General features: G+C 42.6%; 1 protein-coding gene across 15 annotated transcripts in view; it reads left to right on the plus strand.

Annotated features, from left to right (window-relative positions):
- FAT3 (FAT atypical cadherin 3) overlaps positions 1–22,120 on the plus strand; it is a 761,607-nt gene that overhangs the window by 18,077 nt on the left and 721,410 nt on the right. Inside the window, exons 1-2 of one of the 15 annotated variants that reach the window (XM_043451897.1) lie at positions 2,178–2,918; positions 4,284–4,472. The exons of 13 other annotated variants lie outside the window; for them this stretch is intronic. The gene's annotated coding sequence lies outside the window, so the exon portion shown is untranslated. Of the gene's footprint in view, positions 1–2,177; positions 2,919–3,960; positions 4,473–22,120 lie in introns of those variants that run through there. One more of the 15 variants, XM_043451895.1, reaches the window with a different exon arrangement.

The raw sequence follows: 22,120 nt of genomic DNA on the forward strand, positions 1-22,120 counted from the left end.
CACCCCACTCCAGTACTCTTGCCTGGAAAATCCCATGGACGGAGGAGCCTGGTAGGCTGCAGTCCATGGAGTCGCAAAGAGTCGGACACAACCAAGCAACTTCACTTTCACTTTTCACTTTCATGCACTGGAGAAGGAAATGGCAGCCCACTCCAGTATTCTTGCCTGGAGAATCCCAGGGACAGGAGCCTGGTGGGCTGCCGTCTATGGGGTCACACAGAGTTGGACATGACTGATGTGACTTAGCAGCAGAGGGTCATAGGAAGAGCTGAGATGTTCCCTCTTGAAGATTAGTTTTCCCTTCCAGGATAATATGACAACACAAGAGGAAATAGAAAGATCAACCAGTACCTATAAATGTGGGTTGTTGCAACCTTGCTGGAACTAACCAGAACTGCTGTGCTGATCGGAGTTGATTTGACTCCCGGGAGTTGGGCTATTAGATTCCCAGTGACCGTCATACAGTTATCCATGGCTACTGCTTACACAGGACGGTTTGCATCAAGAAGCTGGAAATATGCTACCTTCTGGTTTTGATTTCTCAGCTGAATGTAAATAAAAAGATGGAAGATAAAAATGCAGAAAATTGCATTAGCTTGATTAGGGGCTTTATTTGCACAAAAGAGTCTTTGAATCACAATTACCCTCTGGCTTTGGACCCCGGCTCTTCTCGCCTTTTTATTATCCAGCCCAAGGTCATTACTAAAAGGCTTCCCGTTTCATGGACGAAGACTTACTGAAATATTAATTTCATTGCCCGTAGTAGATTCATACGGTCTGTTGAATAACTTGAGGTTCTGTCAAGATCACAAAGTGAAAGAGTTATTTTTATGCCTTTGGAAAGGTGGTTCAGGAATTTAACAGGCAGCTGAAACCCCCCTCTCATCTTGCCTGTGTTGTTGACAGAAACGGGTAGAACTCTGTATGTTCTGTGGTAATTACAGCAGTGAAACAACCATCACTGCGTAAGCTACATCTTTGAGGCATCATGCAGGAAACATTTTTGTTTTATTTTCCTTTAATTGCACTGTGACTGGATTTAGATTTGATGCTTAAGACTCTGAGAGGGAAATGAACTTGTGACATTTGAAGTTTGGAAGTTTTTTTTTTTTTTTTTTTAGTACAGGTAGAACTTGAATATTCATTATTTTAATGTATGCCTTTTCAGTTTGTATCTGTTTTAATACAAAAACTGGACTTCAATACTGTTTTTTTTTTTCATTGTTCTTTTGCAGCTTTGACTGTATATGTAATTTAATCCAATGTATTAAAAAGAAGTTGCATTCTTCAATGGTAAAGAGCCCTCCCTTAGTGGTAGCTAATGATAATAATACTCGCAAGCACAATTCTTTAAAGCAAACTAAGGCAAAACAAAAACAAACCCCAAACTGCAATTGAAGGTTTTTGCATCATTACAGGCAACAGCCTAAGGCTGTAACAGAAAAGCTTGGTGAGAGTTTGGCTTGTTTTTTTAACATGTTGTTTTGTCTGTTGTGAGTAGACAGGCATTATTCTTGGTCCAAGTAACATACATCAGTTGACAGAAGCCAGCAACTTACTTACCTGGTCTCACTTTGGAAATATGCTTGGAAGTTACTATTTTATTGTTCTTTTCAGCTGGTTTTGCTCACAGAGTGATTCAGTAGCTCTTTCCATAGCTGTTTTCCAGCCTATTTTATAATCCATACTTGTTCCATCACTGCCCCCCCCCACCCCATCTTTGCACTGCTGGAATCATTTCTGTTTTACTTTAAAAACCAGTGTGCTAAATGTCACAACAAAATAAAGCATGGATTAGAAACAGCATTGCAGTTGCAGACTTAATGCCTTTGTGACATCTCATTGCTATGTAAATGAGATTCAAGGAGGTCATCTCTTTAGCAGTCACTCTAGCCCTGGTATCTACTTGATATTCCTTGGCCAAACTTACTGAGCATTCATTACTGAACTGGCCTAGGTGTTTAACTCTTTGTTGACTCTGAACCTGCTAGTCGAGGCTGCTGAGTTCAACAGCTCCTTCCTTAGTGGATGTTTTCATTTTAAGGAGCTCTTTGTGTCCCCACGCTGCTTCTCAGGCTGTGGGCACCTTGGGACCCGAGCTTCTGCTCACAGGATGCATTTGTTTGTAAGCCAGGACCGCACTGGGAAAGCACATTTGCAGGGCTTCCTTTGCTGTCTCAGGCATTTTTATCTTTCCTAACTTCTATATATTTAGGTAGATGTTTTATTCACTTGCATCTGTCACAAATTCTTGCAGATATTCTGTAGAAAAATGTGTGTCTGGGCTGGTAACTGTTCCCATAATACTTCCTTTAAAATTAATTGTCCACAGTTCAAACTTGATTTCATCTGATTTTGTAGATGCGTTAAGAGTAAGTACACTTGTTACTGAAGGCTGTGGAATCTGATTTTAATTCCATAAGAAACTTTAATGAGTACAGATTGTTGCTGGTGTTACATTTACTTGGTTAAAGGGAGTTTTTAATTCACTGCTGTGATTTGTTCTTTTTTAAAAAAATGTAATTATTAAAGTATGATCAATTTGTCTCATAATTCCAGTTTTGAAGGAGCCTTTTGCAGTCCGAGCAACTGGCCATATTTTAAATGGCTGATTCATTAAGTCATTATTCTCTCAGTGGTTATTTCAATACAGTGGGTTTTCTTTACACACAGGTGCTGAGCTGTGTAAACACTGAGTTCTGAGATTTTGGCTCAGAGAAAGCACACCTTACCCTCGGTGTAAGAAGGCTTAGGCATCTGGAGAAGAGCGGTCATTTGGCACCTCGCTCCCCTCCACATTAAGAACTGAAACACTGACGTTGATGAGAGAGGTGATTTGAGCAGCTCTGTGTTCACATGAAAATTCCAGAATGAGGATTTGACCCCTTTCATGGATTAACAGATGTCTTTGGATTAAGGTACTGAATCAACTACAATAATTTTTTAAAAGCTACTTTGGCCTTTTATAAACCAGTACCTTTCAAAGTGTCATATCTGACTGCCTACGGGCGTGAAGGACTGCTCAGACGTCTGATAATGACAGGTTATCTGGAATTCTGCTGAGAGTGGCATTACGCCTTCATGATTTTGATCAAGGGCAGTAGAAAACCACCAGTAGTTAAAATAGTGGGACAGAATTTCAAGGGCTGGTTCGAGGCAGGATTAGAGTGAAAGCTTAGAACCACCCTTCTCTGTGCGTTTCCACCTCCTCTCCTGTTCTTTACTGGATCATAAACATTCATGGTGACCCTGTTACACTCTGCGTCTTACTACATGCTGGGAGAGTTGAGGATGTAAATACAACATTGTTCTTGGCCTCTGGAAAGCTAAGATTTGGGGGTGAGATAAGGCCTCCCAGTAACCATCAAGGAATAAGTCGTGGTTTTGCTACAGTGGCTGTGCTCTCCTGGTTTGGACTCAGAAGTGTTTTCCGTGAAACTCCCCTGGCAGTTACTTCTCATCTGTCTCTTATGAACACCTCTGAAAGCAGCAGGAGAAGGGGACGACAGAGGATGAGATGGTTGGATGGCATCACTGACTCAATGGAAATGAGTTTGCGTAAACTCCGGGAGTTGGTGATAGACAGGGAAGCCTGGCATGCTGCAGTCCATGCGGTCACAAAGATTCAGAGACGCCTGAGCGACTGAACTGAAGGCAGGACTCCCTGTTCAATGCTGGAAGATCCTGATACAGAAATCAGGGGTGGCCAGTTATCTAATAACTAATGCTTAAAGAGTCCAGTTTCTCAACTTGATGCTCCTGATCTATCCTGGTGATTGCTATTTACTCAAGGAACAATTTAGAAGGAAATCTTATTTAGTAGGTGTGTTATGAAGAGTGTTAGTTAGTTGCTCAGTCATGTCTGACTCTTTGAGACCCCATGGACTGTAACCCAACAGGTTCCTCTGTCTGTGGAATTCTGCAGGCAAAAATACTGGAGTGGGTGGCCTTTCCCAAGGGATTTTCCTGATTCAGGGATGGAACCCAGGTCTCCTGCATTGCAGGCAGATTATTTACTGTCTGAATCACCAGGGAAGCTAGGAAACAGAATATGTCATTTTCAGAGATTTTTTTTTAATTGTCATGAAATCTTTTCATGTAAAGAGGCCCTCCAAGTTATTGTTTTATCAAGAGACAGGTATCATTGATGAGTTGTGAATTTGGATTTACCAAACAGTGTTCGATATTTTACAGTCCGGGGATAGCCTGAGTTGGTTTGCAGAGCAACTTGCTGCCTGGCGGCTGCCCCTTCTCCACAGCTTTCATTTTTCCACCTCAACCAGGTGCTGAGTTGTGGGACCTGTTGAACTGAAATCAGCCAATATTGATTAAAATGAAGAGGAGACAAAGCTGGAGAATGTAGAAGCTGAAATGAGATAAAGTCTGAATATCATTTGTTTCTGCTGTCATTGTTTCCGTTAGCACAGATGACCCAGTGGAATGCTTTCAGGCGTGGGTGAATTATCACAGTGGTAAGTTTTCTTCTGAGGCTTTTGAGGAAAGTTTTAAAAATGAGTTCACTCAGAGTTAAGAGTTAGACGGAAATGTTCTTTGCTGGAAGCCCTGGTTTTTTGTTGTTGTTTGTTTGTTTTAATTGCCTTGCTCTATGTTTTAGAAAACTGTCAGAAAATAAAAAATTAGCAGGTCAACCATTTTGCATCCTCCCCAATCCATTGTTTCAGAAATCGGCTTTTTTTTTTTGCCAGAGATGCTGGTTGATAGACTGCTCTGTGTTCACCGTTGTCATCAGAGTTTGTAAACCCAATGTTAAAGAGTTCTTCCTGGATCCTTGGCCTGCAAATAGGGTAAAATGCTACCAGATGAGCCACAAGGCTTCAGTTTGTGGTCCTAACCAAAAGCCAAGGACTTTAATTTTAGATCCAGATTCCAAATCATGAATTTTTCACTGGGTATGATTTTTTTAAACTACGGATCCAATCTTTATTAAAATACATTAACATAGTAAATAACAACTCTATTACTGTTCATTATATATAACAATGGATAAAGATCAGAGTTTAAAGAAATGAGCACCCAAGTAAATTTGCCTTTATCTTTCCATTGTGATTTGTATGGCAACCCTTTTCTTATACACACACTTGATTAGAATGCTCCTCTCTGCCTTACAATTTCCCCCTCAATTCTAGGGTCAGAATCTCCTTTGGGGGGAAATTTAGAAGAGGCCTTTGAAGTAGCTTAGCCCAAAAAGACCTTGGAACTGTTAACTGTCATAAGAAGAGAGGAGGGATGTTTTTGAAATGTGAGAGTTTGGGGCTAACTGTATTGTTTTATACTGTGTTTATGTCGTTGAGTTCCTGATTGAACTCTGTACGACTTGAGTAAAAATTTACTCTTTTATGTTCACTTTATAGCTCTTGCTAGATGGAGTAAATAAAAGCACAAATCTCTAGTTGAATTTGAATTGAACAACCAGCAATTCTTTTGCATAAGTATATCCCCAGTATTACATGAGACATATTTTTATCTGTCCATTCAACTCCTGCACAGATCACAGTTCATTCTATAGAGAGTATTGAGAAGGGGTTTGTTGAATGACTGAATGAGCCTCCAAGGGGAAATATCCAGGCGTTAGTTCAAAATGCTAACTGAGAGCACAGTAGAGCTTGATTCAGGAGTCACCGTCACATGCAGGGGTGGTACTTGAAGCCATGGAGATTGTCTAGGATCATTGTGTTGGCCTAAGGTTCTTCAGGGTGTTCCCAGGATGGCACCAGTGGTAAGGAACCTGCCTGCCAATGCACCAGACTTAAGAGATGCAGGTTCCATCCCTGGGTCGGGAAGATCCCCTTGAAGAGGGCATGGCAACCCACTCCAGTATTCTTACCTGGAGAATCCCATGGACACAGGAGCCTGGCGGGCTACAGTCCATGGGGTCGCAGAGTTGGACACGACTTAGCTTAGTGACTTAGCGCACGCACACTCAAGATTCTTAAACTGCAGAATCACCGGGAGGGTTTGTAACGCATAGATTCCTGTGACCCACTCCATAACTCACGATATTGTAAACTTGCGGTGGGGGTCAAGGACTGCTTATCCAGCAGGTTTCCAGTTTACATCAGCGCTCCTTATCTGGATCCACACTTCAGGAGCTACAGCCTAGACTCTTAGAGAGGGAAGTGCAAATGTTTTAGGTAAAGGCCTGATAGTAAAGAGTTTAGGCTCTGTCGGCTAGACTGTCTCACCCTGACTCTGCCTCCTTCAGCTGTTGTAGGTGGTATGTAAATGAATGAATAAGGTGTGGCTATGTTTCAATCAAACTTTCTTTACCAGACTAGGATGCTGACCTGATGGGGCCCCTGGGTCAGCCTCAGTTTGCAGCCCCTACTCTGGGCTGCAAGAAAGGTAAGCACTGAGGATGTCCAGGTTTAAAAGCCAAGTGGAAGAAAAGGAAATGGATGATGAATGATCTGAGCCATGGTAGGGTACCCGGGGAAGTGGAGTAGCCCCAAAGTCAAGGAAGCCGAGCTTTTCAAGAATGGATGCCTGATCACCCTTGTCTGTTGTCTGCGGGCAGCTAAGGCTGTAGGGGGAGATGGACACTGGGAGAGGCCTCTGGATGGGCGGTTAGGCTGTAATGACACTGCTCACTGAGTAGTCTGAACAGAACAGTGGGAGGGATGCGCCAGACGGCGGCGGGGGGAAAGTGAAGGCGGTGGAGGCAAAAAGTGCTGAGTCCCCTTTTGGGAAATTTGGCCGTGAAGGACATGAAGGCATCGAGGCCAAAGCTTCAGGAGAAAATTGGGTCCGAGAAGCTTTTTCTGAGCATAAGAGAAAAACAAATGTGTTTCTAGGCAGAGAAGGAAATGGCACCCCACTCCAGTATCCTTGCCTGGAAAATCCCATGGACGGAGGAGCCTGGTAGGCTGCAGTCCATGGGGTCGCTAAGAGTCTGACATGACTGAGCGACTTCACTTTCACTTTCTTTATAGGCAGAGAGGAAAGGGCCAGTGGAAGTGTCAGCCTGGGCTGCAAACACGTGGTGTCCTCAGAAGATGGTGCCCGCCAGATGGTGCCCAGGTGGTGAACGGGGAGCGGATGAGAATGCAAGAGAGGAGAGAGGTTAATGGAGAGAAGTTCTCAAAGCAGCAGGGTGGGAAGGCAGTGAAACAGCCCGCGGAGACTGCCCCGGGCTGGGGAAGGGGAGTACTTCCTCCACAACAGGAGTGGGTGAGCTCACTCCGTTCTTAGGAAGGAAAGGAAGAGACGTCCCAACTCACAGCCTTGGTTTCCTTGGAAAGGCTGGGAGCTCAGCAAGAGTGAAGAGACTCTGGGAAGCAGGGATTTTAAGGAGACTGTGATGGTTTGGAGTAGGCAGTAAGGCAGAAAGCACCACATTTACTGTGCAGCGTGGAGACTGCTGGGGTGGAAGCTTATTTGTGAGCATCCATATGTCACTCTGATACATGGGACTTTCCTGTAGTCTTAGCTGCCTGAAAAATGCAGAACATGTAACAGACGGAGGGTTATGCAGAAATTGCAGGTTGTCAAGAGATGTTGGTCAGAAAGGCATGAGCTGATAATACCGGAGATGCTTGTGAATGGGAATATGAAGAAAAATGAAGAGAAAGTGGAAAAGGAAAGGAAACCGAGAGTGTCACAGGCTGAAGTCTGGGTGACGATGAAGAGCAGGTGTGGAGGGAGATGTGAGGGGGGTGAGGCGGGTCGGAAGTTACTGGAGATGCTGGGGTTTCTTAGTGATTTTGGGGGTGGACAATCCCAAGGGTCTGGGGCGTGGCTGTGGAATCAGGCTCTGAAGCTGAACTGAAAGGTGTATATTCAGGGACTGAGGCGACTATGCTGGGTAGGTTAGCACGGTGGATTTCTTTTTTAAGTATTTATTAATTTAGTATTTGTTTGGCTGGGCCGGGTCTCAGTTGCCTCATGTAGGACCTTTCACTGCGGCCTGCGGGCTCAGTGTTTGAAGGGCATGGGCATGTGGGATCTGAGTTCAGTGACCAGGGGTCGAACCTCAGTCCTTGCACTGGCCGGGGGGCTGTTTAACCACTGGACCACCAGAGAAGTCCTGGCAAGCTGGATTTTTTTTTCTTTCCATGTTTTTTTCCCATTTTTTCTTTCTTTTTTTGTCCATTTATTTTTATTAGTTGCAGGCTAATTACTTTACAATATTGTAGTGGTTTTTGCCATACATTGACATGAACCAACCATGGATTTACATGTGTTCCCCATCCCGATACCCCCTCCCGCCTCCCTCTCCATCCCATCCCTCTGGGTCATCCCAGCGCACCAGCCCTGAGCACCCGTCTCATGCATCCAACCTGGGCTGGTGATCTGTTTCACCCTTGATAGTATACTTGATTCAATGCTATTCTCTCAGAACATCCCACCCTCGCCTTCTCCCACAGAGTCCAAAAGTCTGTTCTGTACATCTGTGTCTCTTTTTCTGTTTTGCATATAGGGTTATCGTTGCCATCTTTTTAAATTCCATATATATGTGTTAGTAAACTGTATAAGGTGGATCTTAAAGTCACTGGAGGTCCTGGCGGGAGAGTAGGCAGCTCTCGTTCCAGCAGGGGACCTGAGGGAGCCTGGAAACGGCCTTCTTCTGATCTTTGTGAGGCTCCGCAGCCCTTGCTCTTCTGGTCTGTCTCTGCCCCTGCTGGCTGTGATGTCTTTTCTGTGACCATTGAAGCAACTCACTGCACATTTGCATGAAGAAAGATGATAAACTAACACTGCACTACTGCTTGGGCACTTCTCTGTTGGTAACTTGAACTTCCATCACTATTTTTTTGCAAATCAGAAGAGAGCTGTTTTCTAGTTTCCTCTGCGAAAGAGAGAGCACTCTTTCTCCCTAAGTTGTTGCTAAGTTGTTGGGCATTGTTGAACATTTACTGATACCTTGGAGTCTGTGTTGTGACTACCTTCTTTGAGGAAGCCTGTCTGTTGTAAAATATTTGGGCTCACTTATCTTTTTACCAGCTTTTGGTTGCAAAGTATCCTCTAAAAGGAACTGGATCCTTTTCTACTGAAAAATGCAAGTTCATGTATGATAACTTTAGTAAACTAAATAAAAATAGCACTTAAATGGAAATTTAAGAGGAACCTAAAAGAAATAACTAAATGGTTTCTCTCTAGAGAAGTTTCTCCCCATCGGCCCCAATCCTTCCTCTCTTCTCTTTTTCTATACAACCTTTTTTTTTTCACCTGCAGAAAAGAGGACTGTGTTTTAAATTTACCTTTGTTTCTGAAGTTTTTTTTTCCCACAGGAATGACTTGATTTATATCTCATGCTCTCTCCTGTATCAGTTGAAAAATCAGAGAAAATGAATTGAAAGTGTATCATTTTTTAATATTTGAATCATCACATCTCATACTAGATTTCATATCTTATACAGATGGCATTATCCCTTGCATGTTTTCCCAGTTTGGAATTGCCAAAGGAAAGACTTGAATATGAAAGATAATGAATGTTGGGGACAGATTATTAGAATAGTTGTCAGATGTTATGAATGTCCTATTGGTTTGGCTGGAACGTATAAAAGTTTTCCCTTTGATGAAATCTGTGCAGAAAATTTTATGCTGCACTTGACATCCATCAGTATTTTCAGAACTAAAGCATTAAAAAGAAATTTAAAGTTTTCTTTCAATACTCTATCCCAACTTTATTTATATTGTCATTGGGGGAAATAGTAGATATTGGAAAAAAGGAAAAACAACTGATGTTGATTGTACTCGACAGACAAATAGAATCTCAGAACTGACTACATGATGATGACATTTCTACACTCATTTTGATAAGGCATAGAGTTTGTTTGGCGTTTGAATAATCTGTATTAGATAGGCAATTCCTAAAAGACAGAGTGAGTTCTAACACCATAGTTCCATTAGCAGTCCTGAAAAGATGTAACAACTATGGCGTTTTAGGGCTGACAGAAACTAGAGAGAGTCTGACTTAATCTTTCTTTATAGATCAACTGAGCTTTTGAGGGCTAATAAATTTACCAGGATTGTGAAGCTAATTTGGGGCCTAGTGAGGGGCTACACTTGAATATTCTAAAATACAAATTCTGCTCTCCATCTAGGTCCCGTGTTAGTTCCCTGATTGGTTATCTAGGTTTAAGCACTTTAGCATTTGCAGGCTGAATTTCAAGGTGTGGTAGGCATGTTAGGGGGCTTACTTGTGATTTGAAAATAAGTTAAAGTACCTGCATTTAGCTCAGAAAATACGGGAACATTTTGACAGTCCCATCATTCTAGAAACAAACTCTCTCCCCTTAGATGAACTTGCAGGGAGTAACTGGGATGAATGTGATGATCAGATGGGAATGGGAGACAGCAACAAGACTTTGAGGAAAAGTGAAAACGCAGAGGCACACGTCATCCAAGATGTGTCTCTCACTCATCAATCCGTGTTTATCCGAATTGGAGGTCTTCGTAAGTGAACTGAATGCTTTCAATCCAGACATGTCAGTGATTGCAATCGACCGAGCGTTCTGTCACACCTGCCTGCTTTTCTTTCTCTTTCTCTTTACTTCATTACATATTGATTGACTTCTTGGGTTTTACAAGTTCATAAATCACCTTCTTTTAAGAGGCTTTTTGGCTTTTGTGTGTGCAGACTGAGAGTACTGGAAAAGATTGATACTTGAATCACAGTAACAAAGAACTTCATCTTTCCTCTTTCAGCTTCATATGCAAGAGTGAAACATCAAAAGACAGTGTCATTATGATGAAACCGACTTAAAAGCAGTGGAAACACCTTGTAAAAACCTGGAGTGGTAGCAGCCAGCCCTCCTGAGTTTAGGGGGAGCTCTCGCCTTACACTCTTGGAGAGAGTAGACAGATCTGGAGAGACTTCACAACCAAGAAGAGAATTCAGCACTAATCATGTCGTCAAGTGCCACCCTTGCAAATAACAGCAGATATTCTTGGGTACAAACATGCTCAATCGTGTCTGACCCTTTGCGACCCCATGGACTGTAACCCACCAAGTTCCTCTGTCCATGGAGTTTTCCTGGGAAGCATACGGGCATGGGTTGCCATAATGTCCTCCAGGGGATCTTCCCGACCCAGGGGTTGAACCTGTGTCTCATGCATTGCAGGCGGATTCTTTACCATGGAGCCACCGGGGAAGCCTGCAGATATTTCTACTTGATTGCAAATCCATAATCCTGGTACAGGATAAAATAGATTTTTGTCTGTCATGGAGGGTTACATTTCATGTGCCCACAGTAGAATAATATAAGGCTTGATACCTGTGATCTCATCTGCTCCTAAAATTTTTTCAAATTCATAAATCTTAGGAATCAAAGTTTATTACTGTACTTTTCGTGAAAAAATGGTCCTTGTTCTCTTTGCTGTAAACATTTTAAATTCCTGTTTTATGGATGAATCCTAAAACATTCACTTCTATGTCTGGATACAAACAGATATTTAAACCCTGTAAGATTTTTTTCCCCTATTTTTAGCACCTAAGTGTTTTTCATTATAATATAAAGCAGTTACATGACATTTAAAATTCTTATTTTGCAGATGAACCCTAAAATACACTTTTTTTTTTAATTTACTGATACAAAGTGGGATGTTAACACTGAAGGTATAGTTTCCTGTTTTTGGCATCTAAGCATTTTTTATTATAATATAAAACAGGCACATGGGACTTTTATGGAAAGGCCTATGAGGTTGTATAATAATAATGTCTATTGTCCCCTTAAATAACAAGGAAGTCTACTTTGTAGATTGGTCGTCCAGCATTAGCAACAAAAAAATCATATTCCAGGCATTCTTTCATAGCTGATTTAATTTGGAGATATTCAGTCATTCCTTTCTGAATTAATTTAATTTCTGACAGCCAGTTTAATGCATCAAAAGGGAAAAAGAAAGCAAAAACTGCCATTGAGGTTGTCTGTAATTAATAGAGCTGACTTCTGAAGCACTCCAGACCGCTAAGCCCTCACATGTGAGAAGTGGCTTATTCTGAAGGGACCGTGCTTTGAAAGAGCAAAACAATTGAGGCTGGAGAAGAGGGGCTGGGAACCAGTGTGTTCTTTGGTGATTCAGAGCCATGGTTTCTATTTTCTCTGTGAGGGGGAGGCAGAAGGAGGATGGGAAACGTTCTGGGAATAGCTGTCTTTTCTTCGCAGCATTTGCAAACAGAATTTGCAGGCAGAAGTGTGTCTCTTGCACTAGTTTAGTAAAATGACGTGAACTCCCACAGTGTTGCTATGGAAGGTCCCACCCGTGAAGTGAGGTGAGAAATGCCGGCCGTATTTACTGTGGATCAGTCAGTGTCTGAAGTACATGTGGTACTTGCTTGGGATGGTTTTTAGTAAATAAACAGAGCCAGAGAACATTCCCTTGAAACCAGAATCTGAAAAACCAAAATGAAGTGTGTTTCAAGACTTTGGTAGAATAAGCATCGTTGTTCCCTGAAAGGTAGCACTGTGCTGGTGTAGGTGGTCTCACGTAAGCATCCTCACCTCTGGCCGTGGGTGGTGATGCTGTCCTGCATCTTTATAGGTGAGGAAACCCAGCCTGAGGTAGGCGCCTGGGTTCACATCTGAGTAATGCAAACCAGGTATGTTGCGATCACAGTGTTTCTTCAAAATGTGTAGAATAGGTACTTACCTGGCAGTCCCAGTGGTTAAGAATTCACCTTGCAATGCAGAGGATGCATGTTCAATCCCTGGTCCAGAAACTAAGATCCCAGATCCTGTGAAGCGACTATGCCTGAGTACCGCAGCTAGAGAATCTTGAGTGCCGCAGCCAAATAAAAAATACATATTTTTAAAAAACTGTAGAATGTATCAGGTTATACTAGTTGAATTTATCCAATTATTCATCTTAATTTTTTAACGAACTTTTAGACATGTAGGAACCTTTAACATTTAGGGAGGCATCAGAGGATGAGATGGCTGGATGGCATCACCGATGCGATGCACATGAACTTGGGTAAGCTCCGGGAGTTGGTGATGGGCAGGGAGGCCTGGCGTGCTGCAGTCCATGGGGTCACAAAGAGTCGGACACGACTGGGCGACTAAACAAGAGCAACAACAACATTTAGACATAAAAGCAGGCATTCAGTTGTTAAAACAAGGAAAATGAATTGATGGAGTAACTGAAATACAATGACTTCATGGTTTTCCACAACCAGATATTTTTCTACCCTGGTTTTCTTACCTCTTACACCTCCAGTAGTGTGTTTAAGGAGTTCACATTTATTTTAGTATTAATCAAAGTAGAAATTAATTTAAAAGAGATGAGTGTGGGAAAAAGTCCACAAATTATATTTCATAATTAAAAATTGCCTTTTCAGTAATTCATTGAATGAACATGGAATTTGAGTGCCTACTTTGTTCCAGGCTTTCTGAAGCTGCCAGGGATACATGGGGATGAGACAGGCAAAATCTTGTCCTCATGAAACTTACAATTTTTTGAGGGAAAAGATAGCTAATAACTAGATTTGATTTCCTTTTATCCATTTGAATTAGCTATTAGGTTACTTGGGAAAATCTTCCCTCCTGTTTTGCTTTAACAAACTTGAAATTTCCGTATAAGTAATTTATTGGTTACTTCTTAAAATGTGATTAGATTATCTGGAGTTGCATAGTGCTCTTTTTTTTTTTTTTAAATTGAAGTATAGTTGATTTACTGTTGTGTTAGTTTCAGGCATATAGCAAAGTGATTCAGTGACATCTATGTGTGTACACACACACACACACAGACACACACACACACATATATCTTCTTTTTCAGATTTATTTTCTCCCTTATAGGTTATTACAAAATATTGAGTAGACGACCTTGTGCTATATAGTAGGTCCTTGTTCATTACCTATTTTATGTATTTTATAAATTATTCATTTATTCACTTAGCTACAGGTCAGCACCTGTGGCGTGCAGGCGCCGTAGCCTGTGGGACCTTAGTTCCCCAACCAGGGATGGACCCCCAGTCGCCTGCATTGCAAGGCGGATTCTTTACCCCTGGCCTCCCAGGGAAGTCCTGGAGGAGTGTGTATATGTTAATCCCAAACTCCTGATTTTTTCCTCGTCCCTTTCAACAGCTAATACTGGATGAATTAACAAGGCTTTGGATGTTGATCATAGATGTGTAAACGCATCAGAAGCCACTCGGTCAGGTGGTGCTTCTAGAAGGCCTTGGAGTGTCAGCGACCACATATCTGAGGAAAGGAAGTGCCTGAGGAAAGAACGCAGAAAATGCATTTAGCGACTTTGCCACAGACCAGCTTTTCACAGTCTTTGGGACTGAAGGCTGTCTCTCCTGGGTTGTGTGTCCATGTCAGTGCTGGACAGAGACACGGGATGGCCTGGGGGGAATCCTGTAGATCCGCAGTGACCCTGTCAGCCTCACTGCCCCGAGGACACAGGCATACAGCTGCCAGGCCGGGCCGGGAGCTCTAGAACCGTCTCCCAGGGACCCTGTGCTGTGGTTCTTCTTGGAGGGGACATCAAGGAGAGAAGGGGCTTCCTCTAGATCACATCACTGTACAGCTCAGTCTACTGGGCTGCAAGCGCAGCCTTGGAACCTCGGATCATTCCCTTGCCTTCCACCATTTCTTGGCCCCATCTCCTGGGGTCTCTAACCATCTCTGACAGCGTGCCAATGTCAGAGCTGTTTCCTAAGCCATGGTTCCCAAACTCAGCTGTGTGTTAGAATCAGGGGAGCCCTACAATTTAGATTCCTGGGTCCTGCTATCTCAAGGCAATTTCCTTGGCAAAGAATAAGCAAGTAAGTACAGGTAATCTTTCCAATGTGTGAATATGTGCTAAGTTGCTTCAGTTGTATCCAACTCTTTGTGACCCTGTGGACTGTAGCCTGCCAGGCTCCTCTGTCCATGGAATTCTCCAGACAAGAATACTGGAATGGGTTGCCATGTCCTCCTCCAGGGGATCTTCCCCACCCAGGGATCAAACTCACCATCTATTACGTCTCCTGCATTGGCAGGCAGAGTCTTTACCATCTGAGCCACCAGGAAAGCCCAATCTTCCAATGGCAATAAGTAACTCTCTCTCTCTCAGCTCCTACGCCAAATTTGCAGGAAGGGCATCTTCTCTTCACCTCCCTCTGCTATGCCTGCCTGTAAAATGCTGGATGTGGAGTAAGTTGTATAAGCCACACAGATTCCATCTTGCTTTTCCCAGGGGATTTGACTGTCACTCTGAGATCAGTACTCAAGCCCAGGTACCTCCTGCTCTTTCTAAAATCATTGCATACTTCCCTTCTGCTGCTGCCTTTTTGCAAGCAGTATTTTGCAGGCACCTGGGCCTGTTGCATAAATTCGGTCACTCCCCCGCCCCACCCCTGCCCCACCCCCTTCACCTACCTCACCTCCCCCAGCCCCGCTCCAGGGAGCAATCTGGAGGCGTGTCTTTTAGTCCCTCTGGGTGGTTGCGAATGGCCCTGAGCAGGACCTTCACACGTTTGCCCAAGGTTCTCACTATGATGCTCAAGGGCTCTCCCTGTCCCGTGTTGCTGAGTGGATCTGGGTGATACAGCCACTGAGAGGGAGGAACATTGGTCCATCATACCATAAAGGAGCTATCCCTTTTTCTTCGCTTCCCTGTGTCCTAGATGGCTTCTTCGCTTTTTCCCACCAATGCATTTCAGGTTTGGTCCTTCCTCTTTTGGGGGAGAGCTCTCTTAAACTGAGATGTTAGTTGGTATATTTAAACCTATGATGTAAGACACCAGCTTCATAGTTAAAAGCATTGCCCTTCATTCTTGCTTCTCTGATGGCTCAGTTGGTAAAGAATTCGCCTGCAGTGCAGGAGACCCTGGTTCGATTCCTGAGTCGGGAAGATTCACTGGAGAAGGGAAAGGCTACCCACTCCAGTATTCTGGCCTGGACACAGAGAGTCAGTGACTTTCACTTCATTCTTGCTAGTTTTTCCTACTTATTTCCTTGGTTTCTTCTCTGAGTTGGGCTTTTTTTTTTTTTTTTTTTTTTTCTCCCCAGGTGACAGGACCTGGAGCTTTTGCTTGCTGAGGGCACCTAGGACATATTTATTGGCTTTTTGTAAAGGAAACCAACTGGAAAGGTTGAGGATAATTATTTAGTACTTGGAATTTATAGAGAGCATTTTTTAATAGTAATTCAGTTTCTTTTCATGTGAAGTAATACTGTTGTCAGATGGTAAGAACCTTACACTGCAACTGTGAGTTAGCCATACTTTTTCTTCCTAGTAGTTTTTTTTAAAGGAAACTTTTAAGAAAGTCAGCCTTTGTGGGGATTTTTTTTTTTTCTTTTTGAACTGCACAAGAGTCCAAGGTAAGTGGTCCGGGCTGACAACAGATTCGAGTCATGGAATCTCAAGTTCAAAGAGATTTAAGAAAGATGTTCCATCTTCTACTGTTGAGTTCTGGACTGAAAAGATCACATTGCAAATTCCTAGATCACTCTGAGGGTTAATTCATTTGGGTTCGGACACTTGAACTAATTCCAGTCAGGTATTGGTGGTTTTCTAACCCCTGAAAGCAGTGGCCTCCTTTCTTGACATTGAAATTCTCCCTGGAAGCTCAGATTTGAAATAGATGAAAGCAAAGTTCCCTAACTGCAGAGGAAGAGGGCTCTGAACTCAGGCTTCTTACATCATCCCCTGGCGCTTTCTGCCTTGTGTGTGCTTCTGACTGAGAGATGGAGGGCGGAGGGAAAGTCGAAATCCAGCACCTCTGCTGTCATCTAGTAAAACCATACCATCTTTCCCATGCCAAAGGTCCTATTCTGCACACCCAAATATGGTCAGTGAGACAAGATTTAAGAAATGTTGACATCCTGAGAAATCCCACAGAAGAATCCAAGATCCTGAGTTAATCAGAGATCAGTTTTATTTTAGTCACCAGACTGTTACTAAGATACATTAATGTATTAATGCATTTTAGAAGGATCTTAAAGGACAAAGTGTAAAAAGAAAGTTTCAAACAGATAAGACCTTGACGGCTAGAAATACCAACCCTGTTCACAAAGCATTTGAGAAAAATAGGGCATTGCAATATTTTAAAGCCATTATGTATCGAAACTTCCAAATCCTTAGCTGGGGAGGAGCCTTAGATAAACTCCAAACTGGTGATGGATGCCAGGCTAGATGGTAGAGAGCTACTTGAAATTTTAGGGCTGGGGAAAGCATTTTATGACACACTGGTTTATCAGACTTTGAGAGGAACTTATCTAATCTCTAGGCGTACATAGACAGCCAGAGAGAGGGGGAGGAAGGTTGGCATCTTGAAGTTTTGTTGACAGCCATCCTGTATTATTTTAAAAAATTAGCAAATGGCTAAACAATTCTACTGGACTGGAATCAGGAATCCAGGTGTTCCAGAGACAAATCCAGTGCCACTTTGCTTTTGTTGATGCTGTGGCTGAAGTTAGACCTGAGTAATAGCCCCATCAACATCAGAAATCTGTTTGCTGGTCCTCCAGACCAGGATGGTACCCTCCAACCTGGGCATATGCATCCTTTCTCAGGGTCCACCTGGCTTGTAGCAAGGATGTTGACTGTATTTAATTAGTTACTTACATAATTCTTAATTAGAGGGCTTTCTCTGATAAATTTTATTTAATTATTTGTTAAATTTTAATATTACAGTTTTTTAATAAAAATTTCTCAGTAGTTACCTTGAGGGCAGATACAGTGTTTGTCTTCTTCCTTATTGGAACCTTGTTATCTTGCACGGCTCCTGCCATATAATGGAAACTTAATTAAATGAGCATATTGAATGAATGACTGAATGAACGAGTGAGTGCTGAAACAATCAGATTTCTACATTTTTATCAGGGAAAAGGAACTGATGTGGGCATTTTGGATACAAAGGAGGCAGGCTACTGGAGTAGTTATAGGCATTGTGCTCAAAGCAGGAGACACAGGAGATGTGGGTTTGATCCCTGAGTCAGAAGGATCCCCTGGAGGAGGAAATGGCAACCCACTCCAATATTCTTGCCTGGGAAATCCCATGGACAGAGGAGCCTGGTGGGCTACGTCCACAGGGTCGCAAAGAGTCAGGCACGACTGAACACATAGGCACATGCACTCTGGATTGAGTCTGACTCTGCCACTCCCCAGCTTTCAGGGCTTTGGAAATTGACTTAACCTTTCCATGTCTTAATGTTCTCTGTAAATAGGTGATAATCATAGCACCTGCCCTGTAGAGTTTTATGAATAGGAAGCGGGACCTGACACATAAAGAGTGCTGGAGAGGATTGGGGTAAAGATGAATGAGTGGGCTCTTGACTAAGCAGGCAGAAACTTCCCTGCCATGTGTGTTTCAGACTGGCACTAATTAAAAACAGGGCCTTTACTTGGACAGGGGCATCAGGAGTGGGTGAAACCAGAGAAGGCATGCGTTGTCCAAGTAATTGACATATGGAGGTGACAGCTACCCTATTGCAACAGAGAAAATCAAGTAAAGTTGACCCTTGAACAATGTAGGGGTCAGGGGCACAGTGGGAAATCAGGATATAACTTATCCCTCTGTTTCAGCAATTCCTCCCTATTTGAGGTTTTTCATCCATGGATTCAACCAACTGCAGACCATGTGGTACTGTAGTATTTGCTATTGAAAAAAGTAAGTGGGCCCATGCAGTCCAAATCCACATTTGTTGTTCAAGTGAAAGAAAAACAGTGAACATAGTTGCTTGGTCGTGTCCAACTGTTTGCCACCCCAGGCTTCTCTGTCTGCCAGACTCCTCTGACCATGGGATTTTCTAGACAAGAATACTGGAGTGGGTAGCCATTCCCTTCTCTAGGGGATCTTCCTGATCAACCCAGGGATCAAACCCAGGTCTCCTGCAATGCAGGCAGTTTCTTTCTTTACTGTCTGAGCCATCAGGGAAGCCCCTTTGGGGTTGATTGTAAAACTAGAATGTTGAGCTCCTATGCAAATACCCTTCAGTTCCGTTCAGTCACTCAGTCGTGTCCGACTCTGTGACCCCATGGACTGAAGCATACCAGGTTTCTCTGTCCATTACCAACTCCCAGAGTTTACTCAAACTCAAGTGCATTGAGTCGGTGATGCCATCCAACCATCTCATCCTGTTGGCCCCTTCTCCTCTTGCCTTCAATCTTTCCCAGCATCAGGGTCTTTTCAAATGAGTCAGCTCTTTGCATCAGGTGGCCAAAGTATTGGAGTTTCAGCTTCAGTGTCAGTCCTTCCAATGAACACCCGGGACTGATCTCCTTTAGGATGGACGGGTTGGATCTCCTTGCAGTCGAAGGGACTCTCAAGAGTCTCTCCAACACCACAGTTCAAAAGCATCAATTTTTTGGCTCTCAGCTTTCTTTATAGTCCAACTCTCACATCCATACATGACTACTGGAAAAGCCATAGCCTTGACTAGATGAACCTTTGTTGGCAAAGTAATGTCTCTGCTTTTTAATATGCTGTTTAGGTTGGTCATAACTTTCCTTCTAAGGAGTAAGAATCTTTTAATTTCATGGCTGCAATCACCATCTGCAGTGATTTTGGAGCCCAAAGAAATAAAGTTAGCCACTGTTTCCGCATCTATTTGCCATGAAGTGATGGGACCGGATGCCATGATCTTAGTGTTCTGAATGTTGAGTTTTAAGCCAACTTTTTCACTCTCCTCTTTCACTTTCATCAAGAGGGTCTTTATTTCTTCTCACTTTCTGCCATAAGGGTGGTGTCATCTGTATATCTGAGGTTACTGATATTTCTCCCGGCAATGTTGATTCCAGCTTGTGCTTCCTCCAGCCCAGCGTTTCTCATGATGTACTCTATATAGAAGTTAAATAAGCAGGGTGATAGTATACAGCCTTGATGTACTCCTTTCCCTATTTGGAACCAGTCTGTTGTTCCATGTCCAATTCTAGCTGTTGCTTCTTGACCTGCATACAGATGTCTCAGGAGGCAGGTCAGGTGGTCTGAGATTCCCATCTCTTTCAGAATTTTCCACAGTTTATTGTGATCCACACAGTCAAAGGCTTTGACATAATCAGTAAAGCAGAAATAGATGTTTTTCTGCAAGTCTCTTGCTTTTTCGATGATCCAGCCAGTGTTGGCCATTTGATCTGTGGTTCCTCTGCCTTTTCTAAAACTAGCTTGAACATCTGGAAGTTCACGGTTCATATATTGCTGAAGCCTGGCTTGGAGAATTTTGAGCATTACTAGCCTGTGAGATGAGTGCAGATGCCCTTGACTTTTGAGAAAAACTGATGTACAGAATACAAAAACCCGTGATTCCTGTCTGGATATTGAAGTGTGCTGATGGACACACTTTTGTCCCTGAGTATCTCTGACTCTTCTGCCCCGTTGCTGCCCAGTGTCACTCTGAAAGGGTTTGGTGCCCACTTATTGGCACAGCAGGAGGTGCTTCGTGGGGCAGGGCGTGTTGCTCTGGGAGGAAGATGGGCTTCCACGGGAGACTACCAGGGAAAAGTGCACACTCAGTTCACACACTCTGTTAAAATGCCCATGATTTCCCTCAGTAACACAGGAATGCTTTTATGTTTGGAATTTATGATCCAGGGGTTTCCAAGTGAGCAAGGTTGTACATGACTCATCTGTAAAGGTTATAAAGCACTGTTGATCATAAGATAAAGAAGCCCTCCAAATTTAAGATTGCTAATATTATGAACAAACAAGGAGACAACTAAATAAAAAGCATTTAGTGAATTAGAAAACCAAAGTACAAAACCAAGAGAAAATCAAGGCATCATTTAACATGTGTGAATCAAGCCTTTTCTTCCTTTTTTAAAAATAATCAGAAATGTGTTTGATAGACAATATTGTGTTAGTTTCAGGTGTATAGCAGAGCGACTCAATTATATATATTCGTATTTTTCAGATTATTTTCTATTATATGTTAGTAAAAGAAGAATAGTTCCCGGTGTAATCTTTGTTGCTCATCCATTTTATATGTAGTATGAGTATCTGTTACCCCCACACACCTGATTCACCTCTCCCCTCCTCCCTTTCCTCTGTGATAACTGTAGGTTTGTTTCTGTCTGTGAGTCTGTTTCTGTTTTATATGTAGAGTCATTTGTATTGTTTTTTAGCTTCCATATATAAGTGATCCGTAACATTTGTCTTTCTCTGTCTGACTTCACTAAGTGTCTCTAGGTCCATCCATGTTGTTGCAAATGCCAGTATTCCTTCCTTTTTAAATTTTTAAAAATTAAATAAAAATGATTTATTTGGCTGCCCAGGGTCTTAGTTGTGGTATGTGGAACCTTCACTCTTCCTCCAACCGTGGGATCTTTAGTTGTGCCATGTGAACTCATAACTGTGGCCTGTGGTATCTATTTCCCTGACCAGGGATTGAACCCAGACCCCCTGCATTGGGAGCGTGGAGTCTTAGCTATTGGGCTGCCAGGCAAGTCCCATGTTTCATTCTTTTTTATGATCAAGCCTTTTCTAGGTGTAAGATACTGTGATTCTTTTGGATTTAATAGTCATTTAAGTGGTTTTTTTGTTTTTGTTTTGTTTTGTTTTTTTACCATTTGCATTTACTGTGAATTTCCTCTGAGCCACAGGATGTTTTGTTTTTAACATTTCACTTGTGTTGTGTCAAGATCATCGTAGTTCTCTGAGGTCAGTGTTATTATGCCCATTGTACAGTTGAGAAACAGAGGCTGAGGACATCATCTACTGTGTCTGAGATTGTACAGTCAATCTGTTGTGGAGCCTGGATTGGAACCTGGGTCTCCCCGATACCAGTGCTTCACATACTCTTCACCCTTGGGAAATGTGGGTTTCTGGTAACAACAAGCAACAGATCTTAGGTTGATGAGCAAATCTTGCTTCTCTCTTTTAGTAATTTTTTTTTTTTTTTTTGAGTTTTAGAAGTCTATAGCCTGCGTTTGACCATTCAGGTATTGACTTAGATGAATCCAAATGAAAACCGCATACCTTAGCTCAGGTTGTTGTTACTTCTTTTGAGAATGACAACACTGAAAAATAAATTTCCACATGTGGAACCTTGCTGGGGAGAACAGCTATGGTGAGATTAACTCAGAAATGCATGGAAACCTGACGTGGTCTTTTCCATTTGTGCCTAGGATTGTTTTGCCCCCTTGCGAAGAGCAGAGGTCCTGGTGTTCATGGCTGTTTGCAATTTCAGCTCAGGTCTCATTATGAAGTTTACATTTAAAGCTTTACAGGGGT

This window comes from Cervus canadensis, chromosome 29, assembly GCF_019320065.1.
Source record: "Cervus canadensis isolate Bull #8, Minnesota chromosome 29, ASM1932006v1, whole genome shotgun sequence".
Lineage (NCBI taxonomy): Eukaryota > Metazoa > Chordata > Mammalia > Artiodactyla > Cervidae > Cervus > Cervus canadensis.